Below are 17,356 nucleotides of genomic sequence, written 5' to 3' on the forward strand. Positions count from 1 at the left end.
TTACGTGTGTGTGTGTGTGTGTGTGGGTGTGTGTGTGTGTGTGTGTGTGTGTGTGTGTGTGTGTGTGTGTGTGTGTGTGTGTGTTCGTGTTCACTGCTAAAATCGGTGTTAAATCTGGATGATGGCTATCTCAGCATATTAAAAGTTACTGCTAGAGGTAGTGTATTGTCCACAGTGAGCATGTGTGTCTAATTGAAACCGGCCACCGTGTGCATATTGAAAAGCAGATGAATTAGGCTGGTGTTATTAGAGCGGGATCGTTGGCCCACTGAGTTTATCTCCGCCTTGTTATCCATCAGTTCTGGTCACTGATAGCCGATTGGAGCTGCAAATCGATGACATCTTAACACACCTCGAGCAGATACTTACCTCTGATAAGTTTTATCTACCCACCTGTTGTATATGTGGACACGACCAAACCTTCGGACACACCTTAGCCCCCTCATCCCCCCCACCGCGTGCTGCAGAATTTCACTTCATTGAAAAGGTGGTTAAAAGTTCACCATAAAGTGCAGAGGTCTTCCGTGTGTGTGTCTGTCTTGTGCGTAGCGGTCTGGGACACATGCTGTTTTAATAGTCGCCGCGCTGACGTTACTGCAGAGGCCAAGAAGCCACTGTTAAAAAGACAGGATTTGGAAAAAAAAAAAAAAAAAACGAGCGAGAAAAGGCCTCATCTGTTTGCATTAAACAGTGGAAGAACTGACCAGTGAAGGAGCAAATGAGCAGCATGCAAGCGGATAGATATCTGCTTTTCTGGCTTTGACCCTCGCTGTAGCTTTTCTTCCCTCATTCTCAGCCTCAGATTGCTCAATAAGCAGCTTCTTTTATTTTTTTTATCTCTTATTTTATCTCATTAAATCAATTTTTTCTTCTCATTGAAGACAAGCAATGGCATTTGCTTTAGTCTGACTATATTTGTATTTTTTTAAATATAGGCAAAGCAACACCGGATTATAGTGATGATGAGGAATAAGTCAGGTTGCCAGCAGGCAGATTTTTTTTAAATAAATTTTATTTACTCTTGAACAGTATTCCTCGTGGTTTATTCAGTCCAGTCTGTCTGTCATCCTCACTATCAGGTTATTTTCTGAATCAGATGCTCCTGATTTGAGAATTAATTAGGCAGTGCAGTGGCATCAGGGTTGGGATTTTGGGTTTGTTCGCTAGCTATTTTAGTAGCTAATTACTGAGGGGGAGAGTGTTAATTGGAATTCTCTTAGATAATGTGAACTCCTCTTCCCCTTTTCTCCCCCGCCTCCACTAGAGTTTAATAGAAAACCACAGTACTTAATAGACTCTCCCTTTAAGTCTCTTTGTGTTTTATGCATTGAGTTATTTCCTTAATGTTTCCTGACAGTGGCTCAGGTGATGCACCTGGAGACGTGAAGTGTTTGTGTTTGTGCTTCTGTGCATGTGACGCTGACATATAGAGATAGTAATCCTCTCAGACTTTACCAGAATATTTCTCTCACTGACTAAATCAGTGGCCCATGAGGACAAAGTGACACAACACACAGACATATAAAGGCAGAGGACAGGAGGGCATAACTTAAAGGAAAAACAAGACTGGAATAAGATCATCACAAATGCACAATTAATGCTCATTGCATTTAAATTCATGAAAAAAAAATTAATTTTTGATTAATCCTTTTGTTAGGGCTTTGCTCTATTTATTTATTTATTTAGATTTTGCTCAACTTCTGTTGCACTGATAATGAACAAAACTGGCTTAACCTGCATTTTGACTCTGCACTTTTTCCATAGCCTGGAGGGGCGAGGGGTGGTGGGGTGGGGGTAAAATGCTAATTGAGTGGTGCGTAAGAAGAAGGAGGATTAAAAAACCCACAAAAAAGTGATTTTAATTTTAAAGACTGTTTGAGATGAAACAATAGTTGCATTTGGATGTTGTTATAATTGGAGCGAGTGGCTGCCTAGATAAACAGACTTCTGTTGGCGGTGTAGGAGCTCACACTTGGGGGTCTTTTCAAATCTGCACTCTGTTTAAAAATTAAAGTCCTAACCGGCATAAAGCCGAGAAGAAAAAGAATTAATATACAGCGAGAGAAGACTAATCAGAGATCTGTGGTGTCATTGTAATTCCTCTGTCGTTCTAAACTGTGACAAAAACATTATTTAACATCTTTACCTCCGCTTCAGCCACTCAGAGAGGCTTGGCACACACACAGAAGACCTTACAGTATTTTAATATCACTGCCTGTATATTCTAATCCTGACACCACTTGAAATATAATTCTTTCCCCTATTTTAAATCATGGATGTGAAATTGCATTAAAGCAGGAGTGTGTGGGTATAAAAGCAATGATGTTAAATGGACATATGAATGCAGGGGTGAATCCTAACCTATTAAGTACTTTCCTTATTATTTCTGAAAGTGGAGCGTGATAATTAGTTTGGTAGAAATCCTATAGCGGGGTGGAGGTATGGGTCTCAATAGTTGAGTCAAATTAATTTCTTCTGTCACCTTGAGCATACGTTCCTCTTAATAGGTTTAATTTATTTCACGGTGATTATCTCTTTTTTTTTAACCACTTGACTGTGATGCGCATATTCACAGCAAAATCCACTTCAGCCCTCGGAACATGAATGGTATATTCAGACCTAAATATGATATATCTGTGCGGCGTCATTACCGCTCGGCTGCTGAGGCCGTGTGATCTGAGAGATGGCACTGTGCCGTTTTCCCAGGGGTCCCTGCTGCTGCGGTCCAGTTGTCATGTGATCCATGTGTCTGGCTAAGAGCTCAGTTTTTTCTCAGGAGTCCCTCCAAGTCTTTTTAGTCCTAAAAGTTAACAATCGTTCTTGATGTTAAATCCATCAGAACGCTCCATGTGCCACGAGGTCGCTTTAATAATCTCCCCCGTGTATGTGTGTGTGTGTGTGTGTGTGTGTGTGTGTGTGTGTGTGTGTGTGTGTGTGTGTGTGTGTGTGTGTGTGTGTGTGTGTGTGTGTGTGTGTGTGTGTGTGTGTGTGTGTGTTGAGGCGAGGGTGGGCCATGGGAAAGTGGCATACCTGAGCGGATTAGAATGATCCCGAGGACACTTTCCATGGGACACTTTCAAATTTCTTGTAAATTCAAGCACGTTGCCGTTTCGTAACATCACACACACCCCGGGCCTTTTCAGAACATAAGTCACTGAGATGAGCATACCTGGAGGGTACGCCTGTGTGTGTGTGTCTGTGTGTGTGTGTGTGTGTGTGTGCGTGTATGTGTGCTTGTGCATGCGTGTGTGTGTGTGTGTGTGTGTGTGTGTGTGTGTGTGTGTGTGTGTGTGTGTGTGTGTGTGTGTGTGTGTGTGTGTGTGTGTGTGTGTGTGTGCGCGTGTGTGTGCGTGCGTGCCCCACCCCGATGTGTATGCTTTCTTTTTCATCTTGCAGAGATCACTTTAGTTGCCCTGCTTGGTTTCAACTTACACTGGTAAATTATACCCAATCACTGAAATTACATCCTATGGTCTCTCTCTCTCTCTGCCTTTCTATGTGTGTGTGTGTGTGTGTGTCAATTGTTGACGTCATCTCAGAGCTGTTCTCGATGTCAGGTCTGATTAGGCTGAATGAAGTCCAACTGTTTTTGTGTTTTCGTCATTTAGGGGAAGTAAAATGGAAATGCAGCTGTTTTAGTGTGTGTGTGTGTGTGTGTGTGTGTGTGTGTGTGTTGGAGGAAATTGCTCTGTGGTGTGTGTGTGTGGCGGTGACTGCGTAAGACTGGTTGTCAGCTGGCGAGCTGTGGAGACACGCTGCATAGAAAAGATGATGCACAAGTCTCGGTTTACATTTGATCAGCTACAGTACGGGAAGCTTGACGGGACAAAACTCAGATGGAGAAGCTGCAGTCTGCCAATTAGTGCACCAGATGTCAGTTATTGTTGGACTAGGATTGTGGCAAAAACTGTGTGTGTGTACGTGAACTAACTCCACTGTGATATATTTTAAACAATCTTCTTTTGGGACTTGCTCCTTCTTTTTTTTTTATTGCTCTTCTGGCACCTGCAGTGTTTTTCAGAATCCCGTCTCTCTCTCTCTCTCTTCTTCTTTCTCTCTTTCTGTGTAGTTTTTCAGCATTTTGGAAATGTAAACACTTCTAAAATACATCCAGATGTTACCAGCTGTGCTCCGCCACCACAAACACTGGGCAGGCTGTGTGTGTGCGTGTACGCCTCAAAGACTCCTTTCTCAAACGGTTCACTCTCGGACAGACAAAAATGATCGCTTGTTTTTTGTCGTATACATCTCCTGTCCTTTGTTTGCCTTTACTTGTGTGTGTGTGTGTGTGTGTGTGTGTGTGTGTGTGTGTGTGTGTGTGTGTGTGTGTGTGTGTGTGTGTGTGTGTGTGTGTGTGTGTGTGTCTGTTGAATAGCAATATTGTACTTAGCTGCTAGTTGAAATAAAGACTCTAAAAAATGCCCCAAAAAATCTGAACTGATGTGACAAAGAAGCGATTTTTAAAAAAACATTAACCTTATGTACATCCCATTATGTCTCTCTCAGTCGGCTCCTATCTCACTGAGACACACGCACACACACGCACACGCACACACACACACACACACACACACACACACACACACACACACACACACACACACACACACACACACACACACACACACACACACACACACACACACACATAAAGCAAGACTAGCATTTTTTTTTATGGCAAAGCTCCACTTAGATTTGTCCTTACAAGAGATTGGGCTGCAGTTCAACCACTCTGTGTAGGCGATCATGAGAAGGGTTTACTTGTGAGGTGAATGGTGTTAATGTCTGTTTACAAAATGCCCTTTGCTACACGCACACACACACACAAACACACACACACACACACACACACACACACACACACACACACACACACACACACACACACACACACACACACACAATTACCTGTTGGGCAGGGCTCTAATTAGCAGATGTCCTTAGCTTCCATAATGATCTGACATTATTTCTGGTATTATTCTCTTGTTCACTCCGGTACACAACAGGTGAACACATTTAAATGTCAGCCTCATGCACTTTCAGATGTTTCAGCCTCCTGTACGTGTGTGTGTGTGTGTGTGTGTGTGTGTGTGTGTGTGTGTGTGTGTGTGTGTGTGTGTGTGTGTGTGTGTGTGTGTGTGTGTGTGTGTGTGTGTGTGTGTGTGTGTGAGTGAGTGAGTGAGTGTGTATTTGTTTATGCACCATGGTCTTTCTGAAACCTTGCTCCTTGGGGAGTAATTGCAGAAGAGACTTTCTGGCCGTTTTCTCTCATTAGTGTGAATATGGAGAGAAACTGTAAAAGCTCAGTTAGCGTGAGTGCGCGCACGCACGCACACACACACACACACACACACACACACACACACACACACACACACACACACACACACACACACACACAGTCACAAAGGCTTTGTGCTAGGCAGAAGTCCACACATGTGCTGAGGCTACCGCCGTGGCTTTAGTCTGGATGTACAGTGTGCACTCCTTTTGCCACAACTCAGTTGCTCCTCTGTACACACTCGCGCTGTGTTTGCGTGTGTTTCTACCGTCGTGCAGCATCTGGTCCGAGCCCTCGCTCAGTTCTTCAATTCAAACTGCAGGTTGTTTGTTTGGGTTTGCCCTTGCAAACACACCATTAGGCCTTCCCCTCCGCGCTGGGGACTATTCCTGGCTCTGGCCTCAGTTTAGCTCAGGCCTGCTGCCGGGCTCACTGGAGGTCCCTGCAGGCAAACCTCAGTCCTACCAGAATCCAGGAAGATCCGAACCACAGCGCACCGCCCAGCCACCACAGTGAAACCCTAGCTGCTTCAACCAGGCTCGCCCCACAGCAAGCCTGAAACGTCAGCCGCAGGGCTTTGAACGTGCGTGCGTTTCCTACAGTGTGTCTTTTTCTGCTCGACAGTCAACCTGTCATGATGCAACAAGTCCACCTTTCTGCAAACAAACAGGATTGGACAAGAAATAGGCCCCGGTCTTTGTGGCTCTAACAGCCAATGAAAAAAACATTCGGGAGTGAGAGATGAAAAGTGTAGGAAAGAAAAGGGAGAGCGAGAGGCAGCAGAGAGAGAAAAGAAAACAACAAAGGTGGTTAGGACAAAAGCGGTATTGTATCACCGAAATGACTTGTGAGTTTGAAAGCCTTAAAAGTCCTCCCCAGAGCCAGGTCATAAAGCCCGGAGACGGGCTTGGCAGCCGAGGCCAGGGCCAGACAGGCCTGGCAGTCGAGCCCGGAGAGCTTCCAGTAACAGGAGATGTAAAAATCAATTTGCCGTGAAAAAGGTAAACAATCGGAAATGACAAATATGCAGGTTCTTTCCATCGCCCCCCCCACCTTTTCTTTTTTTTCATCTCATGCTATTTTCAATGTTATTACAGAAGACAAATGCAGGAGAATGACTAGTCAGGAGTCATGTGGTGAGGGATCCCAGCAACGTTCGGGGGGAGGGTGAGACAGGGGGATTTTTTTTTTTTTTCCCTTCGTTTTTTCACCACCTGAAACAGTCAAGCTGGACTTTTAACAGTTGAAACACACAAACTGTGTGTTAGCAGGGATGTGAGGAACACACAAACATCCACACGAGGAGAAGTCCTGATTAAAGAGGTGGAGGTCGATACAAGCATGTGGATGGAGAAACGATTGCGGGGATTGGGAGATGACAGAGAGGGAGAGAAAGTGGGTAGAGGGGGGGGTTGAATCCTCGGGGGCCTGTTTGGTGGTTAGGGGCCATCGGGGGCCCCGGTGGAGACCTCCATTAGTGGAACGATCTGAGCCTGGGGGAGCTGGTGCTGTGATGAGCCTTCGAGGCAGGGGCCGGTCTGTTTAGCGGTAGTTTGTCTGCATTGCTCATAACATTGATCCGGCGTTGAGCTGCAGCCGTAGGAAGGCTCTTTGCTGCTGAATAGGCCGAGCGGTGGAGGTATCGATAAGGCCAGAGTGGCCAGGCGGAGAGCCCTGCACCCTGTTGGTCATTTGGTTAAGAAAGACAGCTCTTGTTCGATAACCTACAACCCACCGCTGCCTTATGGTACGTTAAATCGCTCTGTGCGTGTGTCTGTGAGAGTGCAGTTGCACGTCTATATGTGTGCGTGTGTGTGTGTGTGTGCAACAATTAGTGTCTTATAGAATCTAATCCCCTTTGCTTTCTCCACTGGTCCTTCTCAGATGAGCAGATCTGCTGTGACTGGCTGGAGGGAAAAAATGAAAGGGAGGAAAAAAAGAACAAGTGAGAAAACAAATATGTTTCCCAGCCCCCAATTAGAGCATTTTTGTTGCCCCAAGATGTGCCCCCTCATCACTCTCTGAAGTCTGCTTACATAAAGTTATTCACAATATTGAGAGTGCTTAAACATCAGCAACAAAAATGATGTTAAGGGGACGTAGTGACAGGAGAGGGAGGCGAGTGTGAAGGGGGAGAAACTCCGGTTGTGTGTGTAAGAGATTTGCTGCGATCTCGTTGCATCTTCGCCTGTTTGCACTGTGGGATATGTGTGTTTTGTGGTTGTTGTGTTTGTACAACATCCGTCGCCCAACGCTCACAAACAAAACGCTTTTGTGCAGAGGCCATCAATTCTTAATGAGATAATGACATGCTAACACGCTCACAGCAGCAGCTTTGTTTACAGATGAAGACAAACCACAAACAAGACGCAGACATGCCGGGCCCTTTAACTTTCTCTTCGCTGGTTTTTTTCTTTTCTTTTTCCTTCCTCTTCTGCTACGACTTTGTGTGTCGGCCAAAACCTAGCGAGAATAACAGGTGGAGAACATCTTGATGGTGTGTCTGTCTGACAGACGCACACATATGCAGTAATGAGACAGGCGCTACAATGTGGCTGCAGACCAGATTCCATAATAAGAGAAGAATGCAGTCCATGGCATCCAGAGTTTTCCACTGGAATCACACATTCATCTCGCCTGTTTCCTGCCCCGGGGTCTTCCTCTCGGCATGAACAGATGAGGAGAGGGAACCCTCTGTCTCCCTCTCCGACTCCCCGCTCCTCCCATTGTCCCCCGTCCCCTCCCTTGCCACATCCTTTTTCTTGTCCATTTCATCACTCTTTCTTCCCCCTCCATCAGTCAGGGTCGGTTAATGTGGGCTACCGGAGCGCTGTCTTGTCTTTCTTTCTGCTGGATTGTGCTAGTCTGCTTCTGGAGTGACACAAGCACATGACTCACAAAGTGAGTCAGACCAATTCAGGCTTATTGTTGAGGAAATGGTGGTGGATTAGGAGAAAAGGTGTCTTTCTCGGACTGGTACAGGAACACGCGCGCGCACACACACACACACACACACACACACACACACACACACACACACACACACACACACACAGACAGTTGAGTGAGAAGGAAAAAAAGCCATCTGTGAATCACCGAATCTTCAAATTAATGGAATTCTTAGTCTAGCTATAGAGCAACTTTAAACAAACCAAGACAGAAGTTTAAAAATTCACATTCAAATACTTTAACCTTGAAATCTCCCCTTGCCAAGGCACCAGCTCCCTCTTTTTTTCATCTGTTAAATGTTTGAGTGTTTGATAGTTTGAGGTCTATAGCAGAACCCGCCCGGGAATTAATGTCATTCATATGCCCTGCGGAAATTACTTTTGAAATGCATATAATCTAAAACATGCAAATGAGGCTGACTTTGTGCACCCTGTTTAATATGAATTATCATTTTGTGAATACCTATTATTACTGCGTACATTTCTCCAATTATATTGTTCTTTTTTTGTCACTTTTGCATACGGACGCACATGTGCACGTTAGGCGCACCAGAAGCGAGCGCGCACACGCTCAGTCACGTGCGTGCGCGCACACACGCACGGCAGAATGTCTTTGTGATGGGGGTGTTTTAATGAGGAGTAATAAGGATGGTAATGACCCAGTCCACTTCTCTCCCTCTCTCTCTCTGCCTCTCGGTCTTTGTTACTCTCTCCCTGTATTTCTCTGCCTCTCTTCTTGCCCACTGCCTGGCACACAGCTGTTAGTTTACATAAAGCCAATGAGAAGAGTTCATTCAAAGAAAAAAAATAAACCCTCTGTGTAGCCGCCTTCCACAGATTCTGCACAAATTTACCACTCAAAAAGTCCTTAAACAGCAAATGAAAATAACAAGGCAGGAAATACAAGTGTTGCTCATCCAATTTTCATTAACTGACTGAAATATTGATGCATTTTAAAAGTGAACAGTGCATGTTTAGTGTGTCTTCCTTTTTCCATTCTGGTGATAGAGCAGTGTTATTAATGTCCTTGTCCAAGAGGCAGACATATTTTTTTGCTCTTTTCCCCTAAATTGAATTGAAGGCATCCCTTTTTCAAACGAATTACTCTATTAATTTATTTATACTGCACCATAAATTATTCTATTAATATTAGCATGTTCCAAATTAGTATGACTTCTCTCAATGTTCCTTCTACTTCTATTAATTAGCATGCTTGTCACTATAACAAAGATTTTTCTTTCTCTGATAAATTATAAAGGAGACATTTTTTAATACAATGAGAACTGCCTGAGAAATTATTAATATTTTAGTTGTGGCCTGTAAGACAAAAGTACGAAGAAAAGCGGGAGAAGAACAGAAAACTAACAATAACATGGAATACATTATAGACAATCATTGGTATGCAACAGTGTTGATTTTTATTTTCTAAAAGGGGAAAAAAAAAAAAACAGGACTGTGTATGTGTGTGTGTGTGTGTGTGTGTGTGTGTGTGTGTGTGTGTGTGTGTGTGTGTGCGTGCGTGCGTGCAGAATGCTCAGGGATATCATCTTGTTTTAGCACTTTTGGATAGGATGTGAGTTAATTACCTCTGTAACAGCTTGCACTAAGTTCAAAAGTACTAAAATTCAATTAATTTGAGAACTGGACATGCTATCATTTTCTCTGCATGTCTCCTTTAAAGTCTGGCCTGTTTTTACTGTGGACTTATTCAATTATATTTGATTAAACTCGCTCTGATCCAATCTATTAATTAACTAGGGAATGCGAAGTGCCCGACTTGAAAGACGATGTATGAAATTATATCATGTCCACTTTGATATTTATTTATTTATATTTTTTACACTACTATTTTTTAAATCCATTGTAACCCCTTTATTATTGTAAGTTCCTTTCGCCCGTTTTCAGGTAATATTAAATCTGTTCACTTTATCTTCCTCGTAATGCAAATTTTGATCATAAATGAAATTACGTCTCACCTAAAGGCAACTGCAACACATTTGGCTCTTCTTAAAATACACTTCCTCTTTCTGATTCTTCCACAATTTCGTCTTTTCACGCACTAAAATATAAATTATCCCATGTCATTGAAATTAGCAACTTGTTAATTTATTCTGTGAAGGTGGAGGATAACGGTGTCAGGAATAGATCACTTTCTTGTTGGAATTTCATGGTTTTGTTAATATTAATTGAAGGAAATTCCACTTTTTTTCACATGCACCTGCAGACTTGCACGCACGCAGCTTCTATCAGATCTGAACGCACTCGAGGCCTTAAATTGTGTTTTGGGTGTGAGCACTTATGAAACCAGCCACCGAGAGTCAAACAGGTCACATCCACCGCACGTCGTTTCAACGTCACATCTGTTGCTCAAATACGAAAATGAAATCTCAGCCCACTTAAGTCTCAGTTTACTCATCTATTTCACCTTGGTGTCATGTGTCCATTTCCCCGCTGACACCTTTTCATGTGTATTCCTACAAATTTCTCCTCTCTCTCTCTCTCTCCCTCTCCTTCGCCCCCCCCCCCCCACCACCACCTTACAGTGAAGGTCATTCTAATAAAGAGCTCTCATAGGACAGAGCTGCTAATTGCTCCGCGGCGCTCTAGCTGGTTTCAGATCCAAATAAAGGCACATCGGCTTTTTCAAAAGCTTCTCTCTTTCTTGCCCTGCATTCCTCCTCCTCCTCCCCCCTTTCACCTCTGTTCCACCATGTTAAATACAATCTGAGTAATATCCGTGCAGACTGTCATAGCCTGACCTCAGCCTCCATTACCTCTCCGGACAGAGGGGAGAGATGAAGGTGAAAGCTGGGATTTTTCACCTACATGATCACAGGATGATTTCCAACTGGCAGACGGGAACGCGCACGTGCACGCGCGTGCGCGCTTTACCTCTTTAGGAATGTACAACCCGTGATTTTAGGCGCAGATAAATGAGGTGTGCATGAAGTCCGCTCCTTCTACAAATATTTGTGTGTGGTGTGTGTGTGCGTTTGTGTGTATCTTTGTGTCTGTATTTCGAACAGACAGCAGTCTGCGAGCTGGTAAATCACTTACTGCACTAAGAGAAGGTTCGAGGTGAAGGCAGGAGTGTATGTTTGCCCCGGTCATACACACATACGGAGCGATCTCATCGGTGCGGAATGTGCTGTGTGTTTACCTATGGCTCCAGAACCCACCTGACCGATGAGGGCTAATCTTTATGGGCTCTGTAAACAGGGACTTTGTCTTCAGAGAAGTGCAGGCAGGCGAGCAGACAACCAATTCACGCATGCACGTGCGCACGCACACACGCACGCGCACACAAGAGTAGACGGCGGGGAAAGGCTGTATGGTAGGTTACATACTGTACAGCAGTACACAGAAAAACACACATGCACGTGCAGAGGCTACAAGCACAAACACTATTAAATACCCAGTCAAACTGAACGCCATATGGCAGACAGGCCTGCAGAAGTACAGAAGAACTCCCCATGTTTACACAGCAGGGGATTGTTCTTATCATCTGCACTCTGAGCGCCTCTCTTCCACTCCTCAACAAAAGCACCGGCTTCTTCATTAGCCAGCTGCACAACACACCGGAGGTCAGACTGCGGGCCCGGCCGATGCTGCGAGCTTCTCTCTCTGGGTTGATGATGCTCTTTGAAGCCAGCCAGCCGGTAGTAGATATTGGCCCACATCTGACTTGACTATCTGTCTGTGGGAATAATGGAGTTCACCTGTTAGCACTGGATCGGGGCCAGGGCAGCCGCAGACATCCAGCATTAGCCCTTTGCTGTTAGCCAACCTTTTAGCGCTGGCTGGCAGCCAGAGTACCGCCTGAAGCGGTGCTGCTAGCTGGAGCTCGAGCTCTGCGTGGAAGCCCACCATACTTCTACCTACCGACCTCTGCTGTGGTGTCCTGCCACAAATCGGACTTGGCACGTAGCAAACGGCCAACTGCAGGAAGAAACAACCAAACTTGGAGAGGGAAATGATGGAAAATGGTTTTGTGTGTGTGTGTGTGTGTGTGTGTGTGTGTGTGTGTGTGTGTGTGTGTGTGTGTGTGTGTGTGTGTGTGTGTGTGTGTGTGTGTGTGTGTGTGTGTGTGTGTGTGTGTGTGTGTGCGCACTCGTGTGAGAACGTGTATTATTTCTTCAGCTTTCCTCTGACCTCATTCTCTTTTATTGAAGCTAATACACGTCAGCTCAGAAATGCCACGCAGATATCCCTCCTATCCCTTTTCCTCTGCTTTCCCCCTCTGTCATTCCTCTAAAGGCAAGAGAGGAGACGATTGACGAAGATATCTGAAAAATATAGTGATACCCTGGGGAGCTATATATATTAAATATATATTTATAATTGCACGATATACTTAATTTCTTTTAATTTTTTTCTAAGACTGGATCACACGGTTTTTAAGACATTTATGTTTCACAAAATGATCCAAGATGTGAAATTAATTGAGCTTGTAAAAATTTGTCAATAAGAAAACTTTAAAAATAGATTTAAAAAAAAAATCGGCTGATTTACAGTGATGCAGCAGTCTGAATATGTTTCACAAAATGTGTGAATTCAGTCGTATTTAGAGAGACACTGTTCCTAACAACTCTTCTCAACATGTCTTGACGTGCACAAGATTGCCTCATTAGTTCAATAGTAAATTATCTGCTTGCATGGAAAGGTAAAGAGGAAGGTGCTTCATTAGCAGGATGTATGAGAGCTTTACGGATGTGATGGAAACTCTTCCATGAGACTATGATCATACAAAAGTACCAGACATACTTCACTACCAGAATCCTTTTTAATGGCATTTTGTTTTTGCTCAGTGTTTCCCGCTTGTGTTTCTCACACGTGAACCAAAGAAAGGAATTAATAGAGATGGAAAAGCTCAGGTCTGTTCCTCGGTTCTGTTCTGGGGTTTGGGCTTAAATCACATTCCCTCTGGGCCGGTGTCACCGTTTATTTAGCGGAGGAATCTTTGCCAGCTTGCAGAGTGTGAAGATATGGGCGGCTGAGTGTTTACTAAATTATGATCTGTCTTTGTGTGTCATGTCCATGTCAATACAGATCAGCTAAGACGCTTTATGACGCGTTTAGGAGACAAATCCTGGAGCTGCTCCACTGACAGTAAATAGGATATTGTGGACTCAACGACAGCAACCACAATGATTTTTCTTTTTTTTCTTGTGACTGTCAGTTATAATTCAATAAAGCCCTGTTGGGTGTAACAGTTAACCAAATATTTTATGAATCCACTGAGTCCTTCATTGTCAACAGAGGCTTCTCCAAATTCTGTTTCCTGATTACAAAACAGGTTACAGCTCCTGTTCTTCAGATATTTTGTCTCCCGAAGAGTGTTTCGCTTGCGCGCAAATATTGATTGAACTATCAGAGATCATAGAAATAAACCTATGTGGATTCTATTTCAGGGTGAACACTTTAATGTTTTTCCTGGGTTGAACTTGCCACTAGTTACCAGGCATAACCAGAGGGAGAAAGACAGCACGCAGAGAGCAGGAGAGATAATTCAAGAGTCAGATGAAAGTAGGTAGATGATGGAGTGTAGATACTGGAACAGACATTTTTTTTTCTCTCTTTCTCTCTTACCACCCCCCCACCCCTTCCCCCACCCTCCCTCCTCCACTCACACTCCCTCCCACCCTTATTCCCTCAGTTCTTTGCCTAATAAGCAGCGTTCCTGTGAGCTGATGCAAGGCAGAGGAAACAGAACAGGCGTTCTGGGACTGCTGGAAATATTCCCACATGAGGCATAACATGATAAAGACTTATTATCTCACTAAGCTGCTGTAAACACAGATGCACACATAAATGCACGCTGTACACAAGTCTCTCTCTTCCTCTGCCTCTCTCACACACAAACACGAGTGCATTCACAGAAACTGGCCCCGGCTTTACGTTTCTGATGAGCAGTGACCAGGAGGAATCTGACAGAGCCAATCCCTCGGACAAAGCCTGAGAGTCAGCCGCGGTGAGCCGGCTCACTGGGGCATTCGGCTCTGGCTTGTTTGAACTCTGCACAGCCGGAGCATGTGGGAAGAAACGGGCAGTTTAGTTCTGATTACTATTAGTGCACAATTTTCGGGAACATCTGAACAAAGCTGCGTGTCGGAACAGGACTCATCCCGACTCCTCTCCACTCATCAATCACAGCAGACCCACACATAAACACATGCACCTAGCGTCTGCAATGAGCTAATCCATTACAGTACAAAGGTAGGTGTCAGCCCCTTAGACAAACACGCACACGCACGCACACACGCACGCACACACACACACACACACACACACACACACACACACACACACACACACACACACACACACACACACACGTATACACCGGAGTCATCACAAACATGTTGAGTCCCATTTCCCTCCTTCTCTTCTCCATCCCAATTAAAAGGCAAAGGAGGCCTTTTATTTCCCTCTCTTCCAAACACATTCTTTATCTCTCTGATCTGCGCTCCTCCCTCCCTTCCCTCGCTCGGTCCCCTCGGGGTAGTGGGAATGCCTCTCCCCACACACTCTCAGGTCAGGGGTTCAGCTCGAGAGGGTCTGAGCATGTAGAGCGATTGAGAGGGAGAGAGAAAGAGACACACAGAAAGGGTGAGTAGCGGGTTGAGGCAGGCCTCTGCACGGGCAGCTCCTCTTCGCTGCCAGAAACACTTAAACTTAAAGCTGTGTGTGTGTGTGTCTGTGAGTGTGTGTGTGTGTGTGTGTGTGTGTGTGTGTGTGTGTGTGTGTGTGTGTGTGTGTGTGTGTGTGTGTGTGTGTGTGTGTGTGTGTGTATCATAGCCCTAATCAGAGACTTCGGGGTAGATTTATGCCCCTGCCTTTTTCCCGACCTCCATTACACCAGCTTATATACACCCATTACAGGATATGACAGAGTACACACCCTTTAGACGAGCATACCAACACACTGCCTGTGTGTGTGAAACGGAAGGCATGCGCTCACGTCTTTACCCGCTCCCCACTTTCCCATTAGGTCCTTGTCCACCTGCGAGTTCTATCTCTCCCCGTCTGTCTTTATCTCTCCTCCCCTCATTGCTAATAAGGTCAATGAGAGAGAGTAAGAAGTAGATGGGTGTACAGTACATTAGAGCTGAGCACAGTATGGTACTGTGTGGGCCAGATAGCCGACCAGTGATTCATGCTTAGTGAAATGTGCGATGATGTGAGGAGTTTCTACCGCAGTGCAAAGTCAGTGGAGTGTGCGGCGAGATCTGTTGATCACTCAGCACTATGCCTTGCTTCATAATATTACCTCAGGGAGTAGTTTGACCTAGCAGGGGTCTGGACCGGAGGCGGGAGGAGACGGGAGGAGGAGAGAGAACGAAGGAAGGGAAGCGAGCGTTGAGAAGAGGAGTGAGGTTGGAGATTAAGTGACTAGCTTTAAATGTCACAATAACGCTCTACTTCTCACTCTTAACTTCACAGGCGGATGGGTGCCAGGAGGGAGATAGTGGAGAGGCAGCGGGGAGGAAAAGTACTGCAGCGTGATTTGTGGCTTTCAAATAGCGCTGCTTATAGGGAGAAGACTTGAACTGGTGATTTATGTCTATAAGTGCCCTATACCTTTAAAGGTGTTGCCTTCTAAAATTCAATCAAATACATTTGACACAATGTCCACGCAGTAGTTTGTCTGGGCTTCTGGAACTGGAGACGCCCAGTTGTCATGGAAATGGAGACACTTTGAACAATTCAAAAACGTCTTTGTCATTAAATGTCCCTTTTCTCTTGCCTTTCTCTCCCCTGAACCCAACCGGTCGAGCCAGATGGCCGCCCACCTCTGAGCCTGGTTTTGTCGGAGGTTTCTTCCTGTTAAAAGGCAGTGTTTCCTTCCCTCTGTCGGAGGTTTCTTCCTGTTAAAAGGCAGTGTTTCCTTCCCTCAGTCGGAGGTTTCTTCCTATTAATAGAGAGTTTTTCCTTCCCTCTGTCGGAGATTTCTTCCTGTTAAAAGGGAGTTTTTTTTCCTCCTAGCTTACGTGGGAATTGTTGGGTTTCTCTGTATAATGTTGTAAATTCTGTTGAAAGGACTTTACTGTGTTAGATGCCTTGAAGCTGTGTTGTGATTTAGCGCTATATAAATACAATTGACGTTTTGACTTTGTAAAAAACCTTTAAGAAAGACAGTCCTACCACAAAGTGTATCGCAAACCCCAAAAGCATTATTTCTCATTTGTCTGTTTGGACATGTGCGCAGGCCTTGAGAAATCTGCCTCCAAAACTACAGATACTTTCCCAATACAATCATGGTGAATGGAATTTTTTTTTTTGTATGCGTGTCGCACAAAGCACTGAAAAAAATTACGTTTTACAAATTCTACAGCAATCCAGGAAAAGTACGACTGTTTCTCAGAGTAATTCATACACCTCAGTCATTTTTGAATGCATTGAGTAGTAACTAAAAATTCTATTCACCTCTCCTCTATTAATACAAGAGCAGAAAATGTAGTAGCAGGTATCCCGAATCATTGAAAAGTATAACCAAACTATCTGCACGGTCGGGCACCTCTTCAGAGAGAATGTTTTTTTTATTTTTTTTTTATTTTTTATTTAGAGGACAAGCACATCCACCTGCACACACTTGTATTCCCACACATACAAACATGCTCAGTTCTCTGTCCCTCTGTAAGCATCTGGCAGCATTCCATTAACTACGCCACCAGCGATCTCTCACACCTTCACCTGCTGTCAGAGTCTCAGAGAAAAAAAACAGTACAGACACTCACACACACACACACACACACACACACACACACACACACACACACACACACACACACACACACACACACACACACACACACACACACACACACACACACAGGTTCACCTGCTCTTGCCTTAGAGGAAAAGAAAAGTTAGATTCTCTCATGAAATGGCTTTTATTGTTTCCCCAGAAGACATGGGTTGTACGCCTCTGAAAAACATACGCACACAGACGGCGGGTAGAATGCCTCGATGGCGTTTTGTGTACCCACTCCGGGTTGCTGAAATAAAAGCAGGAGAAGTTTCCCCTTTAAAAGTGCACGCTTGTGTGTGTTAATTTCTAAAACTGGATGAGGCAGAAAGACGAGATTGAGCTTGTCATTAGGAGTTCACAGCTTGTGTGCTTGCA

At 44.6% G+C, this 17,356-nt stretch overlaps 1 protein-coding gene across 1 annotated transcript in view; it reads left to right on the forward strand.

The window, feature by feature from the left end:
* Positions 1-17,356, forward strand: part of foxp4 (forkhead box P4) — a 96,217-nt gene that overhangs the window by 16,984 nt on the left and 61,877 nt on the right.

Source organism: Brachyistius frenatus, unplaced genomic scaffold, assembly GCF_029030835.1.
Source record: "Brachyistius frenatus isolate BFR_SWC_R1_liver_20210118 unplaced genomic scaffold, ASM2903083v1 Contig_4, whole genome shotgun sequence".
Taxonomy (NCBI): Eukaryota; Metazoa; Chordata; class Actinopteri; family Embiotocidae; genus Brachyistius; species Brachyistius frenatus.